Here is a 19340-nt window from a genome sequence, read left to right as displayed (position 1 = left end):
TATCTCAACTCTGCACCCTTCAAGCCACGTGACGCATGTGCTATCACCTCCTCTGTACCATCGTCCTGTCTCTGCGAAAGTACTGCACCCAGCCCTCCTTCGCTGGCATCTACAGTAATGATAGAACATTTCCTTGTATCAAAACAACCCAAGGGACGGGCCATATCAATCTCTTGTTTAATCTTTGTAAATTCCATGTCACACTTTTTGTTCCATATGAATTCAACCCCCTTTTTTAGAATCTTCCTCATTTCCAAAACTTTGGATGCATAGTTCATCACAAATTTTTGATAAAATTCCGTCATGCCTAAAAATGAACGTAGTTCACTTTTGTTAGTTGGCTTCTCGATTACCTTTATCGAATTTACAATACTTTCTTTGGGTTTTACCCCTTCCTGAGAAACTTCGTGGCCTAAGTAATCTACCTTTGAAAGAGCAAATTTACACTTTTCCTGTCTCAATGTGATCCCCCTTTCTTCAAAAATTCTCAAAACTTCAAATAATCTTTTGTCGTGTTCTTCAAGTGTTTCTCCGCAGACCAACACATCATCCTGGAAACAAAACACCCCCTTCACACATTTGAGTAAGCGGTCCATTACCTTTTGAAATACCGATGAGGCCGATGCCAAACCAAAAGGCATCCTTCTAAATTGAAAAACACCCTCATGGGTGATGAAAGCAGTAAGCTTCCTACATCCCTCCTCCAACTCAATCTGGTGATAGGCTGACGCCATATCCAATTTTGAAAAAAACTTCCCTCGCCCAACCCTGGTCAACATCTCACACATGTTGGGCAATGGGTGCCTATCAACCATGATACATTTATTGAGCTCACGCATATCTATGCACAGCCTTAGATCTCCTGAACTCTTTTTAACAACCACTACTGGGGACACCCATTCTACTCCACCTGCCTTTTCAATCACACCCGACTGTAACAATTTCATCAACTCCTTCCTGACTCCTTCCCTCAATGACAAAGGTACTGGCCTAAGCTTCGCAACTACTGGTGTGCTATTTCTTTTCAAAATAATTTGGTGAATAAAGCCTTTCACCTTTCCCATACCTCCATTAAACACTCCACGGTGACCTACCACATACTTACATGACCCTACGTCTGATCTTGATACCTGATAAACTTGCTCATCTTTGTTCGGGTCCAACTTGATGGCAAGATTTTTCTGCTCCCTCCATCCCAACAGGGATTGTCCCTTTTTTGTTATATATACCTTGCCGTCGCATTTCCGGCCCTTGAACTCAAACTCACTCCACACATACCCCAACAGGTCAATTTTGTCCTGATTATAACCCCCCGGATTTATATCGGGTTTTGATAGGCCGGACACTTCCCCTTGCATCTCCTTCTCAAATACGCTTCTAGACACCAAAGTGATCTTGGACCCAGAGTCTGCCATCATGGATACCTCATGGCCATTCACTTTTACCAAAGCATATGGACGCTCACAATCATCTACACTTTCATCCTCCATAACAACATTAACGGTGTTAACAACAACATTCTGCATTTGAAGTGTCAATTCCTCCTCCGACAACCTTCCATCTTCTTCTTCGCTCACATATAGGACCTTCTTTTGAGCATTTTGTCCAAATTGAAAGTTTTTGCAACAGTTTGCGTAATGTCCTTTTTTTCTACACTTAGCACACGTAGCCCTGCGTCCCGGGCATACAACCGAGGATGCGAAGTGTGTATTGCTCGCACATCGGAAACATAGTCTTTCATCCTTCTTCTCTGCCTTCTGCGGAAGTTCTTGGCTTCTTTTCTCTTCCAGAGTTCCCCGACTTGACTGCCGATTCCTGGGTTTCTTTTTGCCTTTCCCATCTGTTACATTTAAAACTTCAGTCTTACTCTCCTTTGGCTCTGCCACTTCGTTTCTGGATAATTTGGCAACACACGCTAATGAATGTTCTACCCTCCTCGCAATGTCCAACACTTCATCCAGGTTTGGCTCATCTCTTAGCCATAGCTCCTCTCGAATTTTGTTGGCCCTGCAGTGTGTCATGAATTGATCACGTATGTGTTCGTCAAATCCATCTTGGAATTTGCAGGACAGGGCAAGATGTCTCAACGCCGTCACGTATTCCTCCACAGATTCTCCCGACGCCTGCACACGCATGCGGAAATTGTACCGCTCCAGTATCGTGCTGGTCTTGGGATTAAAGTGCTTATCCAACTTCATCAGAGCCACATCAAATTCGTTCATGTCATCACCACCACCATCCCCATGCAGTTGCGGTAGCGTCTCGTATATTCTCTGGCCCTCATATCCCAAGAAATGCAATAACAACGCCAGTTTCCTTTCGCTGGAGTAAGATGTCCCACCTGCTGCCTTCATGTAGTGTAGGAAACCCTTGCGCCATTGAGCCCACAAGATTTTTGCAGGTCCCGGCACTGGCATAAAAGTTGGTGGTCCTGCGATACCTGGTAAACCTGCCATAATGTCAAGAGTGTGATCTGCTGGTCTGGGACCTCCTAAACTGTGTTAATTTCACGTGCCCTCTTTCTCACTTTGTCGCAGATTATTCGCCACACAATGTGATGACAAGATCCTTGCTCTTCCGGGATGGTGTACTTTACCACACTGGTGTGGTGCGGTCTATGCTGCAAGTCCTCTCACAAGTCTCTTGATCCGCACACCACGACACTTTCCACTGTTGCGCGCCTACTATTGTCCACACGGTAATACGTACCGCCTGCGCGCCTCCTACTGAAATTACGGTAGTGCTTTGCGCGCCTACTATCGTCCACACGGTAATATGTACCGCCTGCGCGCCTCCTACTGAAATTACGGTAGCGCTTTGCGCCGCTGCCCCAGCCTCTCACTCGTTCTCGAAATGCGTGCTTCCAGTGAACTCCAGTTCAAGCCTTCTAGATGTGCTTCGCCCCCTTTCCCCTTTTTTTTTTTATATTCTCTTCCCAGGGCCCTCGAGCCCAGCCGCAGGATCCCGCCCGTGGAAGGGCCGCTACTTCGAGGGACACAATCGCGCAGCCAACGGCGCCGCTAAGAGCACAACGGAGCAACCGACTCGTCGCTCGTCGATGCGTGCGGGCAGCGCAGCACTTACTTGGAGGCAGCACTCACTGGGCACAAGGTTATCCACTTTGTTGGTCCGAGGGCCGCTGCAACGCTGGGGAAAGCGGAGCAGCCCGGAGCTGGGACAAAAACAGCTTGCAACGGGGTGGCCTGGCTTCGGTGGTCGCTTCAACGCTTTGGCAGCGGATCAAAGTATAGGGCGGCTTGTTGCTGGGGCGTCCTGTCATCCCATCCTCGTCGCCATTGTTGCGAAGACGCTCTGGACACAGGTAAGTCTTCGTAGAAAGTATTTATTAGGATAAACAGGATATTAAGGCCCCAACAACACAGAGGACTCCTCTCCTCCCACCTGAGGCTTCAACTGACTCAAACAGAACCTTGAGCAAAACATAAACATACACACAGGGTCTGTGACATCATCAGAACCTGAACTAGTAAACATTCTGCTGCATGGCTTTCCATGCAGCGGTAGTCAACATCATAACACTGTGTTAGGAAGTTAGGAAGAATATGTTGAGTGTTCAAGCAAGGAGGTATGTATTAAGCAAGCAAGCAGTGAGAGAAAAAGAAAGGCCAGAGGGGCTCTTTGAATAATGTAACAGGGAAGGGGACCCATTCTATGCCATCCTAGTAACATAAGAGAGAATCAAATAGATCAGGCTTTGCAGCAAATGTTAAACGAGAAAGGAACAGAGTCCAGCTCTGCATTCAGAATAACAAAGGAAAAGAAAGGCTAGGCTCTGAAGCCAGCATGAGATGGAATAAGAGGCACCAGACTCATCGTGAGAGGCTGGCCGGGCCCTCGCAGGGGTGCTAGAGGGGCAGTCCACATAGCGGGCTGCCCCTCTGGCCACCCCCCTGTGTCCACATACACCCCACCTACTAGGCATTCCCCGGGTCCGACATATCTGGCTGCGGACCTGAGGAGTGCTTATAAGGGGGTGGGCTTGTGATCGCTCATCCTCCTTGTTTGCTGTACCCTCTCAGCCCCCCCCTCCCCGAGGAAAGTCAAAGCAGCAACATCACACACCTGGTCCATTACAGGGCTTACTCAGAGGTACAAACAAGATTTCCTCTTTCTTTGAAACCCCCATCCTTCCATTCCAAGAGACACACATGTCTCCTTGCCCCACACAAAAATGTACCAACTTGCAGTTGGTAGAAAAGGCTTCAACTCCTTTAATTGGCAGGAGTCCAATTACAGGTGATCTGCCTCTTAACGAGCTGGCGCCTTAGCTGTGGCCCACTGGAAGTAATTGTTATTTCCTCTCTCTTACCATGAGCTCTTAGTCAGATGAAAAATCCAGAAATGCAACATACAAAGACATGTTCTTTGCTGCTGCGTCCTTTAATTTTCTTCTGTTTTCTTTTCTTCTTTTCTCTTGTTTTATACAGTGATATTTGTAATTTAATACGTACTGCTATTTTAATTCTAATTTTGTGAAAAGTGGAGTTCTTTGACTAAAACACAATAAATAAATAAATAAATAAAGCAAAGTCCCCAATATGTCCCCTATCCCCCCCAGATTTTATGTGTCGCCTACGCCCCTGCCTACAACTCCCCCACACAAGGTGTGCAATGGTATGCAACACAAGTCTGAATTAGTCCGCACATGCAGGCTGTCCCTGCTACTTGTGTCCTCTGTCGGCCTTCGGGGGCGGCATGTCCGAGCGCCGCATGGTGCTCAAAGACCTGTGCAGGGGGCTCATCTGGGTGGAGCTGGCTGATGACCCCGAGCCTGCATGCTCCACTGTCGGGGGAGAACGCTGAGCCTCCAAGGCATCGGCAATCCTGCCCAGGACCTGCCTCACTGCTGACAGCTCCTCAGATATTCGCATGGTGCTTGACTCAATGGATCCTTTCATGGCCGCAGTGTTCTCATGGGCCTCCTGCCTTGTCACGGCACCATCTGAAATGTACTGTTTGATGAGCCCTGTCAGCTCCTGCTGTCGCCCCTCTATTTGTGCCATGCGCCACTCTCCATCCCGGACCCCTGTTGAGGTGGATGGGAAATTCGACGAGGGGCCCAATGCAGGTGGGTCGTCTGTGGGGCTCCAGGCCTCTGGTATTGCCTCTCCTCCAGACGGGTCGAGCATGGTGCTAATGGGGTGTTCATTGGGGTATCCTGGGGTGTTTGTGGCAGCTGCCTCCCCTACAGAGCTGTTTGCAGCAGACACTGTCCATCTGTCACTGGCTCAGGTTCAGTGGATTCCACCTGTATAGCCACTATTGGTATTGTGGATGTTCTTTGCAGCCCCTGTGCCTTGCCATCCTGTGTCGGCTTTGCCTTGGTGGCTGCTGTTGTTTGCCTCGGCCCTTAAATGTTGAAGGCCTGTTGCGTCTTCCCTACCCCTGGCCTTCTTTGATGGAGTCGTGGCCTGTGCAGCTTTGTCCTGAGCATCGCTGTCGGAATCTGAGCCTGTGGGGGACCAAGAGAGGGACGGAATCAGTGATAGTTGTACATGCATCATGCATACATTGGTATTACTGCAGTTGTGCACATTTGATGATTTGCTGTCTTGGAGTTATGACATACAGATTGCTTGTTATATAGGGGGGTTATTCAGGCATACGCCTGGTTCACACATGTGTAAGGTGGTGTATGCTGTGTGACATGCCTTTGTGTTGTAGACTGCGTGCAGTGTGACACATGCCGTTTCGCTGTTTGTGGGGTGTGTGTCATGACCACTGTGAGGGGGCACATGTTGTGCCACAAGCAGGCTCCCACCAGAACCCTGAGGGCCTTAAAACCACTGCAAAAGGGCTCTTTGGCACCAGGCTCATATGTAGGAAGGAAGATCTGTTCAAACTAGGTCCCATTTATGTACATGGGCCTTTAAATCCAACATGGAAGCACCCACACAGTCTAGTTCTAAGAACCAAGCCATGCGGTCTTGTTTTTTGGGTGTGGCAGGCCTGGAACTACTTTCCCCTGGTACTACTTTACCTGGGCTATATAAACCACACCCTGACTGCAGAACACGCTTTGAGTTATTCTGCAACCTGCAGCGTGACGCTCACTGTGTCCAGCTCCTGGTCTTCAGCATCTTCCTGTAATCCTGCAAGAATAAGAACAAGATTATTCTGTTTTACCTGAGAAACCACCATCCAGCACTCAGCATCTCAACTGGGCTGCAATCTGTGGAAACCGAGAGAAGGAGAAACATCACTCACCTGTGAGTACTAGCTTAAGGACGTCCGGCGAACCGCTACCACAGCTGCTGTTCGACCATTGTGACCTGCAATAATGAGAAAGGGAAAAACAATATTAAAATGCGCGCTTCCAAAAACATCGAATTCCATCAGTCTTACCTGAATTCCATTGCGCTACGCCACGCTTCCATCCGGAGCACCACAGCAACATCTGCAAAGGAAAAGAGACATATTCAGGTTCGCTTTCAATATTAAACAACCGCACAGCGCTGTACTTACCTTAACGGATTCCGGGGGCCTATTTTTCATCACGCTCTCATCCACTCGCAGCACCACAGCGGCTTGTGAGGAGAAGAAGAAGAAAACACAGGTTAGCTTTAAAAGACAATAAAGGCGCTGCACTTCGCGCTTTCTCTTACCTAGAAAGCATGCCTCTCCACCCAGCACGCCAGCATCAAGACCTTCACACCTGAAAAGAAGGAGATAAAGACATTAACGAATTCCCACCATAAACAGAACAAAGACTTACAATTAACAAACCTACCTGCTTACCAGCAGATTCAGGGTCACAGCAGGCCTGGGCCCAAGGAAGGTGTACTGCACCAGTGAAGCAACTCGGGCAGCTCGCCAACAACAAACGTCAAGCGCCCCTGCACAAGAAACGCAGGACGGATAGCTCACCCTACAAATAAATAAGGTGAGAAAAGAACCAAATGGGAAGGGAATCGGTCAGAGGGAGGTGGGAGATTCACCCATTAGACACAGTTATCACAAATCCTCCCTTCTGTAATTGCAGATTCATAATTCAGCACTGGGCAACTATGCATCCAGGGTTCCAGATCTCAGAGCCTTCCAGACACCCCCGGGGATATCAGGTGAGCGTAACATGTGTCTCAGATATAGCATTGGCATGCCAGATGCATTTAGATGTGACGGTGCTGGGGAATGCATCTAGGCAGGGATGTGTCAATGTGTGTGGGATGGCCCATGCATTGGATCATGTCACTGTCACATGTTTGGCCCATCATCATACTTTGCATTCCAGTAGTTTGTGTGGACACTCACCTCCATCTGCCGATGACGGCACTCCACGCTCTATGTTGCCCACTCCCTCTATGGACTCCATGCCAATGGTGCTGGCACATGTTTCTTCCCATCGGGGGAGTTGGACCCACCGCCTGTAGCTAAACCCTGGCTGCGATTTGCAGATAGGATATTGCGCACATGGCGGCGCTGGTCATCCCACCTTTTTTGAGAGACATCCTTGATGGTGCAGCGGGTGATGCCGACCGCGCCGCTGTTCTCCGTTTTCTGATCCGGAACCCTGAACTCTCCCTCTCGGTAGTAGGAACAACACAACGTGCCATCTTGGAAGGGGAATGCTGCTCACAACGACTCGGCAGCACAAAGATTGTGTTGATGAATACCACAAAGAGGCAACTGCACCAATACTGAAGCCTAACCAAGTGAGTCTTAAAAACTGGGTTCATTACATAAATGAAGGAGCTAAGGTTTATAGGAGTCATGAGCCTTTGGTTAACAGAAAGATCTGCTGAAGATACTGAAACCCGAGGTGCTCCTTTCAGCTTTGTTAGCATGTTGTTTGGCAGGCTGACCTTACAAACTTCACTGCGACTTGCTCAAGTGATGTGCTCAGTGAGCCTGCTGGGACTTTTGCGAGTTAGGGCAACAAACAGCATTTGACAGGTGATCAGGGCATGAGTCAGAATTTCTTGTCGTTTCACAACAAACTATACCCCAGCGTCCTAAAGAAGCCTTAAACCCCTGTCGCACAGCACACAAAGCCAAAGGCCAATAATACATTCCCTCTGAAACAGCCCCATGCCCACCCAGTCACCTGTGTTGAGCCAGCTCCATAACCTTGTTTGCAGAATGGTGCTGAAAGCCCACAAGGGGTTTTTCACTGAGAGGTTGACGGGATGAGGAGCAGGAAAAATAAAAAGGTGTAATGTGGATTCCTCTAGGTTCTCCAACTTCTGAAGTTGGATGCACCATTCCTTGGCCCGTGTCATGACTTTTATTTCCTTTAAGGAGTTGCCAGTGAGAGCCAGGGAGAACATTCGCACTTCTGTGTATTTGGTATGGGCGGGTGCAGACAGCAGTTCAAATGCCCTTCCTCCACCTCCTTGCACCCTCACAAACACACACACACACACCCTCCCCAAATGTCACAACCAAGCTGCAGAGGCTAACCTTTCTATTTCAATGTGCTATGTCATTACTTTAAGGAGAATAATTGGGAGGTAAATTTGCACAGCTAAGGCGAGGCTACCTGACTGTAGAATTGCCCTGAGGCTAATCGGTTCGGAATGCTGAGGGAAAAGTGAAACAAATCAGGGGAAGCATTGCAAAACATGCAGAGAAGACTGGGGTGAGGGGACATACTGATATGTAGGTTACTTGTGTTATGTTATGTTACTACTTTGTATACTGTGCCATGCACCGCTGTAGTGGTTCATAAGTGCCAAGTAATTTCCATAAAGGGGTGTTCCCCTGCCAGGAGTATACAAACCTGGGTCTGAGAGGAATGAAACGGGGCATCAGAGGAGATGGAGGCTGAAGTGGGAGGAAAAGTAAAACAAATATGAAAGATGTGTCCACGTAGGAGAGGGGATGGAAGATAGGACTGGGGTTGACAATGTTTGAAGGTGTGTAGAATCACTGATGAGTGATCAAAGCAAACAACTGGTCAAAAAAGGGCTGCGGCATACTGCTCCTCAAACCAAGGGTGTAAACCGTGAGGGAAGGTGTACTGAAATTTGTCAGTAATTGCTAGCATGATGGGACTGATTTATGCTCTAGCCTATCCTCGAATTATGAATTATGGAGGCTTGTTTAGCTGGAAACTGTTGCTGTAAACTGAAAAGTCTGGGATTGCCCAGCCAGCTCCCAGAAGTGATAGAACTCAGAAAGGAGTGTGTAAAAGATGAATACAGTGAACGCGAGGAGAAGAAAAGCAGGGCCTTGGACCATCCTTAGAGGACCATACCTGTATGGCTATGTGATGGGGATGGAATGGTGAAATACATTTAGAGATAAAGGCTTAGATTAAAGGGGCAAATCATTCTAAAAGATATGAACTTGTTTTGAAGAATATGAATATGTTTTGGGGATGTGGGACTTTTTTGATTATCTAGTCATTATGAAATACTAAAATCGTTTAAAGATGTGACTTTTTCTAAGAAGATCGTAGAAAGTTGAACCACATCTCATTGCACTCAGAAAAGAATATGGCTTGCGTTTTTGGACCCAGGGTTATATTCTTTGTAAGAATATAGTTTGTCTGACCTATTTGGAGCAAGCTGATTTTTTTTTATAACTCCTCGTTAATTATGCACATTTTGAACCTCACTGAATTACTCATTTAAAGCATAGGTCCTCATCAGTATACTTTGCTGATTATGTAGAACTAATATTTTTTAGACCACTGAAATGTCTACTTAAAGAGTTTCATGCATTATATTTGTCAGTTGTTTTATTCTGTTTTCTGTACTTTTCAAGTAAATTCTATAAATCAGAGTATTTATTTAGTTATTTACACTTGTATGTTAATCAGAGCAGCCAAGCCTTTCCTTTCCACTGACAGTTGTACCACCTTGGCAAGAGCCTTAATTTTATCGAAACGGGATTATTGTAATGCCCTATATCTGGGGGCTAACAAGTACATCACTAACAAAAATCCAGATTCTCCAAGATAACGCCCTTAGAGCAGCGCTGAGCATTTCTAAAAAAGATTATATCTCCGACACAAGGAGATCAAATAATTGGCTCACCAGAAATGATAAAATCTCACTAAAAGTAGCCTCACTCACACATAAGTGCCTAAACAACGCCGCCCCACGCTACCTTATAGACCGATTTAAGAGACAATCCTCCAACCGCCCAACAAGAACTACCAACTCCAATCTCCTGATGGTGCCTAGGTTCAAACTATCCAAAACTGGAGGAAGCAGCTTCCCAGTGAAAGCCGCTCAGCTGTGGAATTCCCTACCCCCCACGTTAAGGGTTGATCAAACATACCCATACTTCAGACAAAACTCCATTCACTGGATTAAGGAAAATGACCACTAACACACAGTACGCCTCCTACCGACTCCACTCTACCACTCTACCTCTCATGTCAGCCTCATCTCTGTCTGTATATACTATCTAATTGTTGCTTTCTTCTTTTTGACCATTTGTCTATCGGATCCTGTTCACCTTATCCCTGTGTATTTAACTGTACAGCACTCTAACCAAAACTGAAAACATTCTTGTTGCTTTCTTGCTCCCTGATACCCTCGGGTCTGGCGCGCATTATAAATAATAGAACAAACAAACAAGATGAAGAAGCACTTAAGAATGATGCAATTGAACGGGAAAAGTACCGGAACAGATGTAATCAATGGAGTGGACGTTATGTCAGGGCAGGCCCTACTATTTTAGGACGTCACAAAGAAACGAAGGGGGAAAGGTACCAGGAAGGGTACCAGGAAGAGTACCAGGAAGAGTACCGAGGAGACTACCAAGCAGAGTACTATAGGGAGAACTGAGGAGATAAAGGGAGAGGAAAAACAAGGCGGAGAGAGCAGTCGAGGTGTAGAAAGAAATCAAGAACACCCGAAGGCAGCCCCAAGAAGCTCAAGCAACAGACGTGGAGGGTGTGGTTCAAGAGAACGCCCAAGGACATCTCGCAGGCCTACCAGGTGTTGGTGCCTGGAGAAAGCAGAAACAAAGAAGGGAATAGGTGTCCCGCATGGAGGCGGAACACCAAACGCTATACAACTGAAAGCTGGTGGGAGAAAGGCAAGCCAAACAAGGGGTGTGGCAGAACACCCCTGTTAACCAGAGGGACATTGTTCATAAGACGCGGGAAAAGCATAAAAGTTGGGCAAGAGTCAGCTCTAGGGAAGGACAGAGATTGGGTCATGGTGGTGTGACCTGTAGTTGGTGGACTGGCAGTCCAACATCTGCGCTGAAACTGCTAACCCTACCTGTTCGCTCAGCTACCTACACAGACCTGAACACTTTCCAGAGAGGTGGTGGCTGGATATAAATTCCATATCATGTCATATCATATCATATTACAACATATATCATATCATTATATACGTCCACTTCCCGAACACTTTCCAGAGAGGTGGTGGCTGGATCTAAATACCATATCATGTCATATCATATCATATTACAACATATATCATATCATATCATTATATACATGTATGAAAGGTCAGGTCCCTGGTCCACTTCCCGACACCCAGCTATAGAGGGCCCAGGAAGCGTGCCACGACGAAAGCAGAAAAAGGTGATTGACCATCTCGAAAACCCAGCCCGAACCAGTGAAGACTCCCGACACCAAAGTACCAAGTAACGTGAATTATTAAAGTCCGAGAGAGGGCCAAGAGAAACCTAAGAGAGCCTCAGAGGACATTAGTAATAGTAGGAGGGTGTAAAGGACTGTTAACTGAACATGCACAAACATTAAGAACAGTACAAAACTAACACTCACATTAGCAGTTGTGATTAAAGTCTGTCCATACTGCTCAGGAGACAAGATGCCCCTTAAAGTGTATTGAAGGAGTTACCTTCTCGCGTACAATCCAAAGAAACTGAAACCCGTCAACGGTCTTCTGGACAATCATCTGCAAGAACAGAGTTCTCAGGAGGGTAATCGTTGATAGAGATGTAGAGGTCCCCCTGGGCGTACCCCAGAATCATCCAGGGCTGGTCCATTTAGCCAAACTCCAATCATCTTCTGTCATCAGTCTGTTAAACACTGCTGATTGGTCAACACCAGATTCTACCAAGAGTCTCGTCTTTTAAGATCATGACATTAACCTTGCCTTCTGCAAGATAGGAAATCCATTATCATTGTCACTTTCTTAGCACTTGAAAAGCCAGGAAAATAGGAGAACCTTCGAGACTGTAAACCATAAAGAAATAGGGAACACCGTAAACCTTTTTGTGATACAGTTCTCAGTCCAGTTCTATGGAGTGTGGTAATGGAGAGTTGGGAGGGACTCCAGGGAACATCTTCATCATCCCAGTGGTGGTGGATCAAGTACTGGTCAAAACGGGGGCACTGTTGCGCTGCAGGCTGATGCGGACGTGAGCCTCTCTCGCTCCGAAGTGGCCGCCTAAATCCTGACAGTTATATCCTGGTTCCCTGATGAGCTGACCAGGGACTCCGACATTTTTGATGGAAGAGGGTGGCTACCACTCGCTCCAATACTGGTGAAAATTGGGACCCTGAAGCCTGAAAACGGACCGCTGCCCTGACCCAGCGCGGCAAACTGTGCCATCGTGGGCCACGCTTCACTACGCACCCAGTGGGGATCTGGAGTGAACCGCCAAACTACACAGTGGCTTAACACCCTTCCACCCCCCGCACTGCACACTGCAAGGCTGTGGCCATGCAGCAGTGTACCCCAGCAGGAGCGAGGACACTCATTGGAGCCCTGCCTCCAAATACACGCACACAGGGCCACAAGCAGATACAAGGTGAGGAACAGCCCCCCAGGCATTAGCAGGAAATTATAAAACAGCAGAGACGCAACCGCATCAGGTGTTTATCATCACGGGGGAAGACTGGGGCTCTCTGACCTGCCATGAATGGACTGGGATAACCCGAGGGATAACGTGCACGGCCCCACTTCCCTCCCACTCGAGAGGAATCAAGAAAACTTCAGTAACGGCCCCCACTCAGGCCCCAGGATGAGTGTGTAACAATGCCAGCAGCTCAATGAAATAACACCTCCTCTGGGGGTACTGACAGTAGGCAAAACACTGCCACTGCCAGATGTCTAAATACCACAGTGGCCAGCCGCGTAGCACCCCAATAGGACTCCACCACTGGGACCAGCCGGACAAACGGCATCTGCGCCCCTCTGGGCTGAAGCTTATAGTGCACCACAAATAATTGACGATGGGGTGCTGGGGGCCAGGAACAGACAGCAATAGGCTTAGGGACATTAACCACAAAGACACCAGAACTAGCAGGGGGCACCACCGCCATTGGATCCTTTACCTGCAATCGGGAGCCGAAGTAGAGGCAGTCACCCCGGAGGCTGAACTGGTGTCATACAATGGTCAAAGACAAACCCAAAAAACTGGCCCTGCAGACTAAAATAGACCAATTTGCTGTGGGAGCCATCCAAGCGTCCACAGCCCATGGAAAGGGATTGCAGACATGGGTGACAGATCACAGGACCCGCTAATCTCCCTCAATGATGTCATGAAGGCCATCTGTGAATCTCGATTATCCCTGGAGGAAAAGATAGGCGGTCTGTCCACCAAGGGGTCCTTCCTCCGACAGGACCTCCGCAATCTGGCCTCGAGAGTAGGGGAGACAGAACAAAGGATCTCAGACTCGGAAGATGCCATTAAACAAATGGAGAAACAATTAGCTGCGGTCACCCAAAAACAAACCAACCTCGAAAACAGGGCAGAAGACAGTGAAGGGCGAGCACGTCGTAACAATATATGGATCCTCGGGGTACCGGAAAAGGAGAAAGGACTCTGTGTAGAACTCTTCCTCGAACAATGGCTTTACGAATGGTTTGCCCCAAAGAAGCTGTCCAAATTCTTCTCAATTGAACAAGTGCACATACTCCGGACTGGACGCCCGGTGCCCGGAGAGCCACCACGCACAATAATTGCTCAGACTCCTGAACCTTCGGGACTGGGATGCAATACTCCAGATGCCCAGTTACCTACAATGGCTACTGCATCAGATTTTATCCAGACTACACCAGGGAGGTCCAAAAGGCTTGTCAATCTTTTGGCTTTGCAAAAAAGAAGTTACAGTCGCTGAATATAAAATATGCTTTGTTTTTCTCAGCACAGCTCAAGGTGCATCACAAGGGCGTCACCCACTTGTTCTATACCCCAAAAAAAGCATGGGAATGGCTTAAGACTCAGATACTTCATAGACCAGATGGGAGTCACAAGGGGAACTCGATATTAGCAGCCACCTACTATGAATAAGTGACTCACATCTGCAGCAACGGCTGACACCCCGCAGATGCGTTACCAAGTTCTTTTGCACCAGGATGGCGCTCAGTTCAGGTTACATGTGGTTGCGGTTGGGGGGGGGAGTACATGGAGAGATGTAGGCACTATTGTTTTAGGCAACAGATCACAAAGGGGTTACATTTTGTAAATGTAGGGGGGTTAAGATGGGGTGTTTCATGGCAACCTTGCTTGGTATTTAAAGGCACAACAGAAGAAGTTGGGAATATGTGGTGGTCGGGAAATGGGCTGATACTGGGGCTAGACGCTTTGCGCTCATATTATACATTAGCAGGGTTAATTCCTAAGAAGAGGCGGTCTCTTTGCTTACATGGAACGTTAATGGGCTAAGCTCTGGCATCAAGAGGCAGTTGGTGCTCTAATTCCTAAACAGGTACACCTCAAATATTGCATTGTTGACTGAAACACATCTTATTGGGACAGACGGCCTCCTTTTAAAAAACAACTATGCAACCGCGTTCATGCAGGATTCTCTAGGGGGGCACGTAGGTGTTGATACTCATACACAAAAGGAACCCCTTCCAAATTAAAAAGGTGAAATCTTACCCTAGGTGCAGATTTGTTCTGGTAATAGGGGAAATGTGGTGGGCTATTTAGGGCATCATGGCGGTCTAGGCTCCACCACCCCTCACGCTCAATCTATTAAATGACATTCAAGCCCTGATGATGCAGACTCAGGTGGACACGTGCGTGTTGGGCGGTGCCTTCAACGAAGTCATGGTTCTGGGGCTAGACCGCACACATATATGCAGCAGGAACCTGCCCCACATCACCAAGCTGTGCTCCATCGCCACAGCAATGGGACTGTCTGTTCTGTAAGGGATTTCAATCAGGCACACACCCAAGTCTCACCCAGCATGTAGTGCGCGAAGGAAACCCTTATTTATTTTTGTCTATAAGTTCAATATTCTGAATGATATACCACTCATACCCTTCTCAAAATACGCCCCCGGTCACACTGAACCAGGAATCAGGGTAATTTGTAACAGTAAATATTTATTTATGGATTGAGAATTTTAAACACAATATATTTTTAATAGGTAACAACAATCACCAAGGTGTGACAAGGACAATGAATAATATCTTTAATGCACTGGGAATTAGGTAATGAACACAAAAAGAATGCAGCAAAGAAAATAATACTTTTGGATTGGTTTGGAGCAGATAGCACTGTGGTTAGAGGTTCCCCTGCGACACCCCTCGACCCACCAATAGGCAATTATTAAAATAGATGTGAGGAGAGGGCAGGTACTCAGGAATAATACAGACCAAACAGAATATCACCGCCACCTTCCCCCCTTAAACACAAGAAAAATGGATTTGACTTTTCAACTGTCAGTATGGCTTTGAAGCTGGCTGAGCAAAAACACTAAATGTGGTCAAAAATGCTTAAATTATTATACATTTCTACGGGAGCCGCTTTGAACAGATGCAAGCAATCCAAAGCAATGATTTAATCAAAAGAAAACAATTGGAATCTCAAAGGCAAATTGTCAAATAATGTAAAGACAATTCACACGTGTGAAACTTTTGAAAAATGTAAATTCGCTGCAAACTTTTACTATGCGAAAAATGGGTCAACTACACTTTTGCAATACAATTGTGGATGTAGCTAAGGATGTTGGGTATCAGTGGGAGTTGGAGTGGGAGTTGAAATTTCTTTTCTATCTTTAAAACTGAGGAAGTTATGGGGGTTTTAGTGGGAGGTGTTTTTCAAAAATAAAGACACGAATTTGGACAAGAACTTCAGTTTAAAACCAGAAATTAGGGATTATGCTTTTACTCAAGACTAGAGCATGCAGGCTAGACAACCAGGTTGGGACAAAGTAAGCTCTGAGACTGATTCATGAATTCAGTAACAGATCCCCAGTGCCTCCCTCGGCAGAACCAGTCCAAACACACCAAGTGGGATTTTTGGATCAGAGTTGCACAAATAAAAATTACTATGAAAATGACGCTTTAGCAAATAGACAGAATAAGATAGCACTAAAGATTTGACACTGCCACTGGTTATGAAAGTAAGGATAGTTCAGATATTAGGGTGGAATAAGATAAGGCAAGGTATACAATAGTTCTCTAGCGTCCTGTTAATACTCACAATCCACTGGGGTTTAAGATTTTTGGCCCGTCAAGATTCTGGTCAATGGATTGGGTCTATCAGCGAAGGACAGCACATCAGCCAGGATCAGCTAGGCCGGTCACCGGAACTGCATGGTATCTGCCCTTCTAGTTTCTAGATGTTTCAGATTAGTGGGATGGCGAGTTCATCAGGCAAGCGTTATGGTAGCAAGCCAGATAGTTTCTTGATGCTTCCCCACACCACAGCGCTTCACTGGGTTGTAAGGATTAGTTGAGGATTAATTGAGGATTGAGGCCTAGCTGAAAATGTTTCAGCTACTGCTTGGCCTGGTGATTGGCATCTGGATCTGGAAGGATGTTAAAGGCTGTCTGTTGAATGCTGTATCAACGTGGTTTTCTGGAATCAGAAGAGAGAGTCTGTATGTGTTGTCGGATGTCTCTATTTGTCCTTTTAAATGACATCACAAAAATGGGTGCATGGGCCATCTTAACTAAACTCGCCCCTGTGAACTGGGATTGGATCAGAGCCTCATCTCTGCCTTGCATCTGAGTGATTGGATCAAAGACAGATGATGTCAAGATTATGGTTTAGTTTTTGCAATCCTTATAAACCTCCCCCAGCCACTAGTATCAAAATCAAATTTTGCCCTAAATGCATACTTATACATCTGTAACCTCTACGAAAATCACATACAAGGATTACATATTTTATGGAGTACCTGTTCATCAAAATCCCACAGCTGTGAGACCTTGTTTCGCCTTTTTGCAGCTTTTTGTCTATTTCGACATGAACACATTTTCCAAACTTTCTCCAAATTTCCACAAATATGCGTGTTTACCATAGGAATGTGTGTGCAGAGTTTAACAATTCTAGCATAAATACAGGTCCCATAAAACCACATATATTGCCATTCCTGTTCAGAATATACTATACAGTTCCACCATGTTTTGAAATATAGGGCCAAAAATTAGATTAACAAATCTGCCCTTTTTATATTTTTCACCACTTCTGATAGTGAGTTTATAAGTCTCTAAAAAATGTTCATTGCATATTCTTAGCAGCAAATAGTCAGCCTTGTGTCTGTCTCTGGAGGCAAGGAGCAGCCCCCACCTTTGGGATTTCCTTCTGCAAGTCTAGTTTTCGACCTCTTCACATGTCCATTTCCTGGCCTGAGGAATCTGCTATTGTGCAGTCCTTGGTAGCAGACAAAAGTCTGGCCTACCCCACAATTATCATGTGTCAGTGAGCATATGCTGAGATCAATGCCCTCCCCTTGGGTGGAAACCTGTTTTTCAACCTCTTGCAGGCCCAGCCAGCCTAAGTTAAATATTTATTATTTGACTTGAAATCCAGCATAAAACAAACTTGTTGCATCAGATGACATAGATAAATTACATTCTTAGGTTTAGACCCGTGGGATCAAAACAACTGAGATCTGTGTTCCTTTCAGCACAATCCTTTTATATTTGCTAATCCGGCAGATCTTTAGTTTTAGACAACTTTAAAGTTTAATCAGGAGAGCCCATCTGACAGGGGTTGTCACTCACAGTTAGCCCAGTGTGGCTGCACACAGATTTTTGACAGGAATCGTCATTCAAAGGCAATCCAGTTTTGCTGAGAAAATGTTTTGCTCTTAACATTTCAGGACTTTGTAAATTCAGAGTGCTTCATTAGATTAACTGAATTTTAGCACCAAGCAAGATTTTGAGTATTGGAAAGTGTTATGTAGAGGCATTTTGAAGTTTCAGCAGCAAAGTAAATGTCATTTACAGGCAAATTTTGGAATTTCACTTGCAAAGCGCTGTTTCTCCCTCTGTACTCCATGTTTACTTGTCATGGAGCCCACTGGCACTTTTTCTGCAGCATGTGCTCTGTTCCACCACACATGCACCATGGGTGGCAGGTTGTGGAGCCATCTTTTTGTGTGTTGAAAAAATGAGGTTTTGGCGCGCACAAGGGTTTTGCTGCCATTTCGCTGTTTCTCGTACCATAGATAGCAGAGTGAGGCCGCATAGTATAGCAGAGTGAGTCAATACATCCCACAGTCCCTGGTGTATGCTCCATGGAACATCAGCAAGATACTTCTTCTTTTCCAATGCACATGGCTCTATGTCACGTATCTACTACTTTCTTATCCCCCAGACCATTTCACATAGACTCTTAGCTGTGCGTTTTCTTGCCAGGGGGATATCAGATCACTCCCTGCTTTTCCTGGATTGAAAGAGCAGGGGTGGCAAAGCCCACATCAACATGGCGACTCAACACGTATTACCTTGGGATCCCCAATGTGATATGAGGGTTAGTCCATAAAACAGCAGAATACTTTGATACAAACGAAGGGACGGTAGACAGCCCGGTCCCACTCTGGGAGGGCTATAAAGCGGTGCTGAGAGGGGAAGCGATATCACTAACAGCGGCCTCAAGGGCTAAGCACACTAGGGAAGTAGAGAATGTGGAAGCACTGGCCTTTGAGGCAGAAGAGGGGTTCCTTGCGACTGGTTCCCGGGCCGCACAGGACACACTTGTCATGGCACAAGAAGTGCTGCAAAATGTGGACTTAGACAATGCCAGGTCAGCCCACTGGGCGGTCAAAGGCCAGAATTATAAAACCAGTGATAAAGCAGGTAGGACACTTGCATGGCTGGAAAGATGAGACCGAGAAAGAGGATACGTGAGGGCTATAAGGGACACACAAGGGGAAATGGTTGCGGAAGCCTCCGACATAGCAGAAGAATTTGCCACCTTCTATGAAACGCTATACACCCCTGCACAGGAAAATGAGTCGGGGGCATTTGAGTTTTTGGACTCGATTACACTACCTCACCTCACGACACAACAGGCACTTGAGCTAGAAACCGATATTATGGAGGAAGAGGTGGCGGCTGCAAAACAAGAACTACAGTTGGGAAAAACACCCAGACCCAATGGCTTCCCGGTGGAGACCTGGAAATGGCTAAGAGACGCAACTGTCCGGCCGATGCACCGCCTTTTCTTACAGAGCAAAAAGGAGGGTATTCTTCCC

Source organism: Ambystoma mexicanum, chromosome 2p (assembly GCF_040938575.1).
Source record: "Ambystoma mexicanum isolate Mex_15411 chromosome 2p, UKY_AmexF1_1, whole genome shotgun sequence".
Classification (NCBI taxonomy): domain Eukaryota; kingdom Metazoa; phylum Chordata; class Amphibia; order Caudata; family Ambystomatidae; genus Ambystoma; species Ambystoma mexicanum.
The sequence above is the reverse complement of the archived record's forward strand: the minus strand, read 5'-3'. Positions refer to the sequence as shown.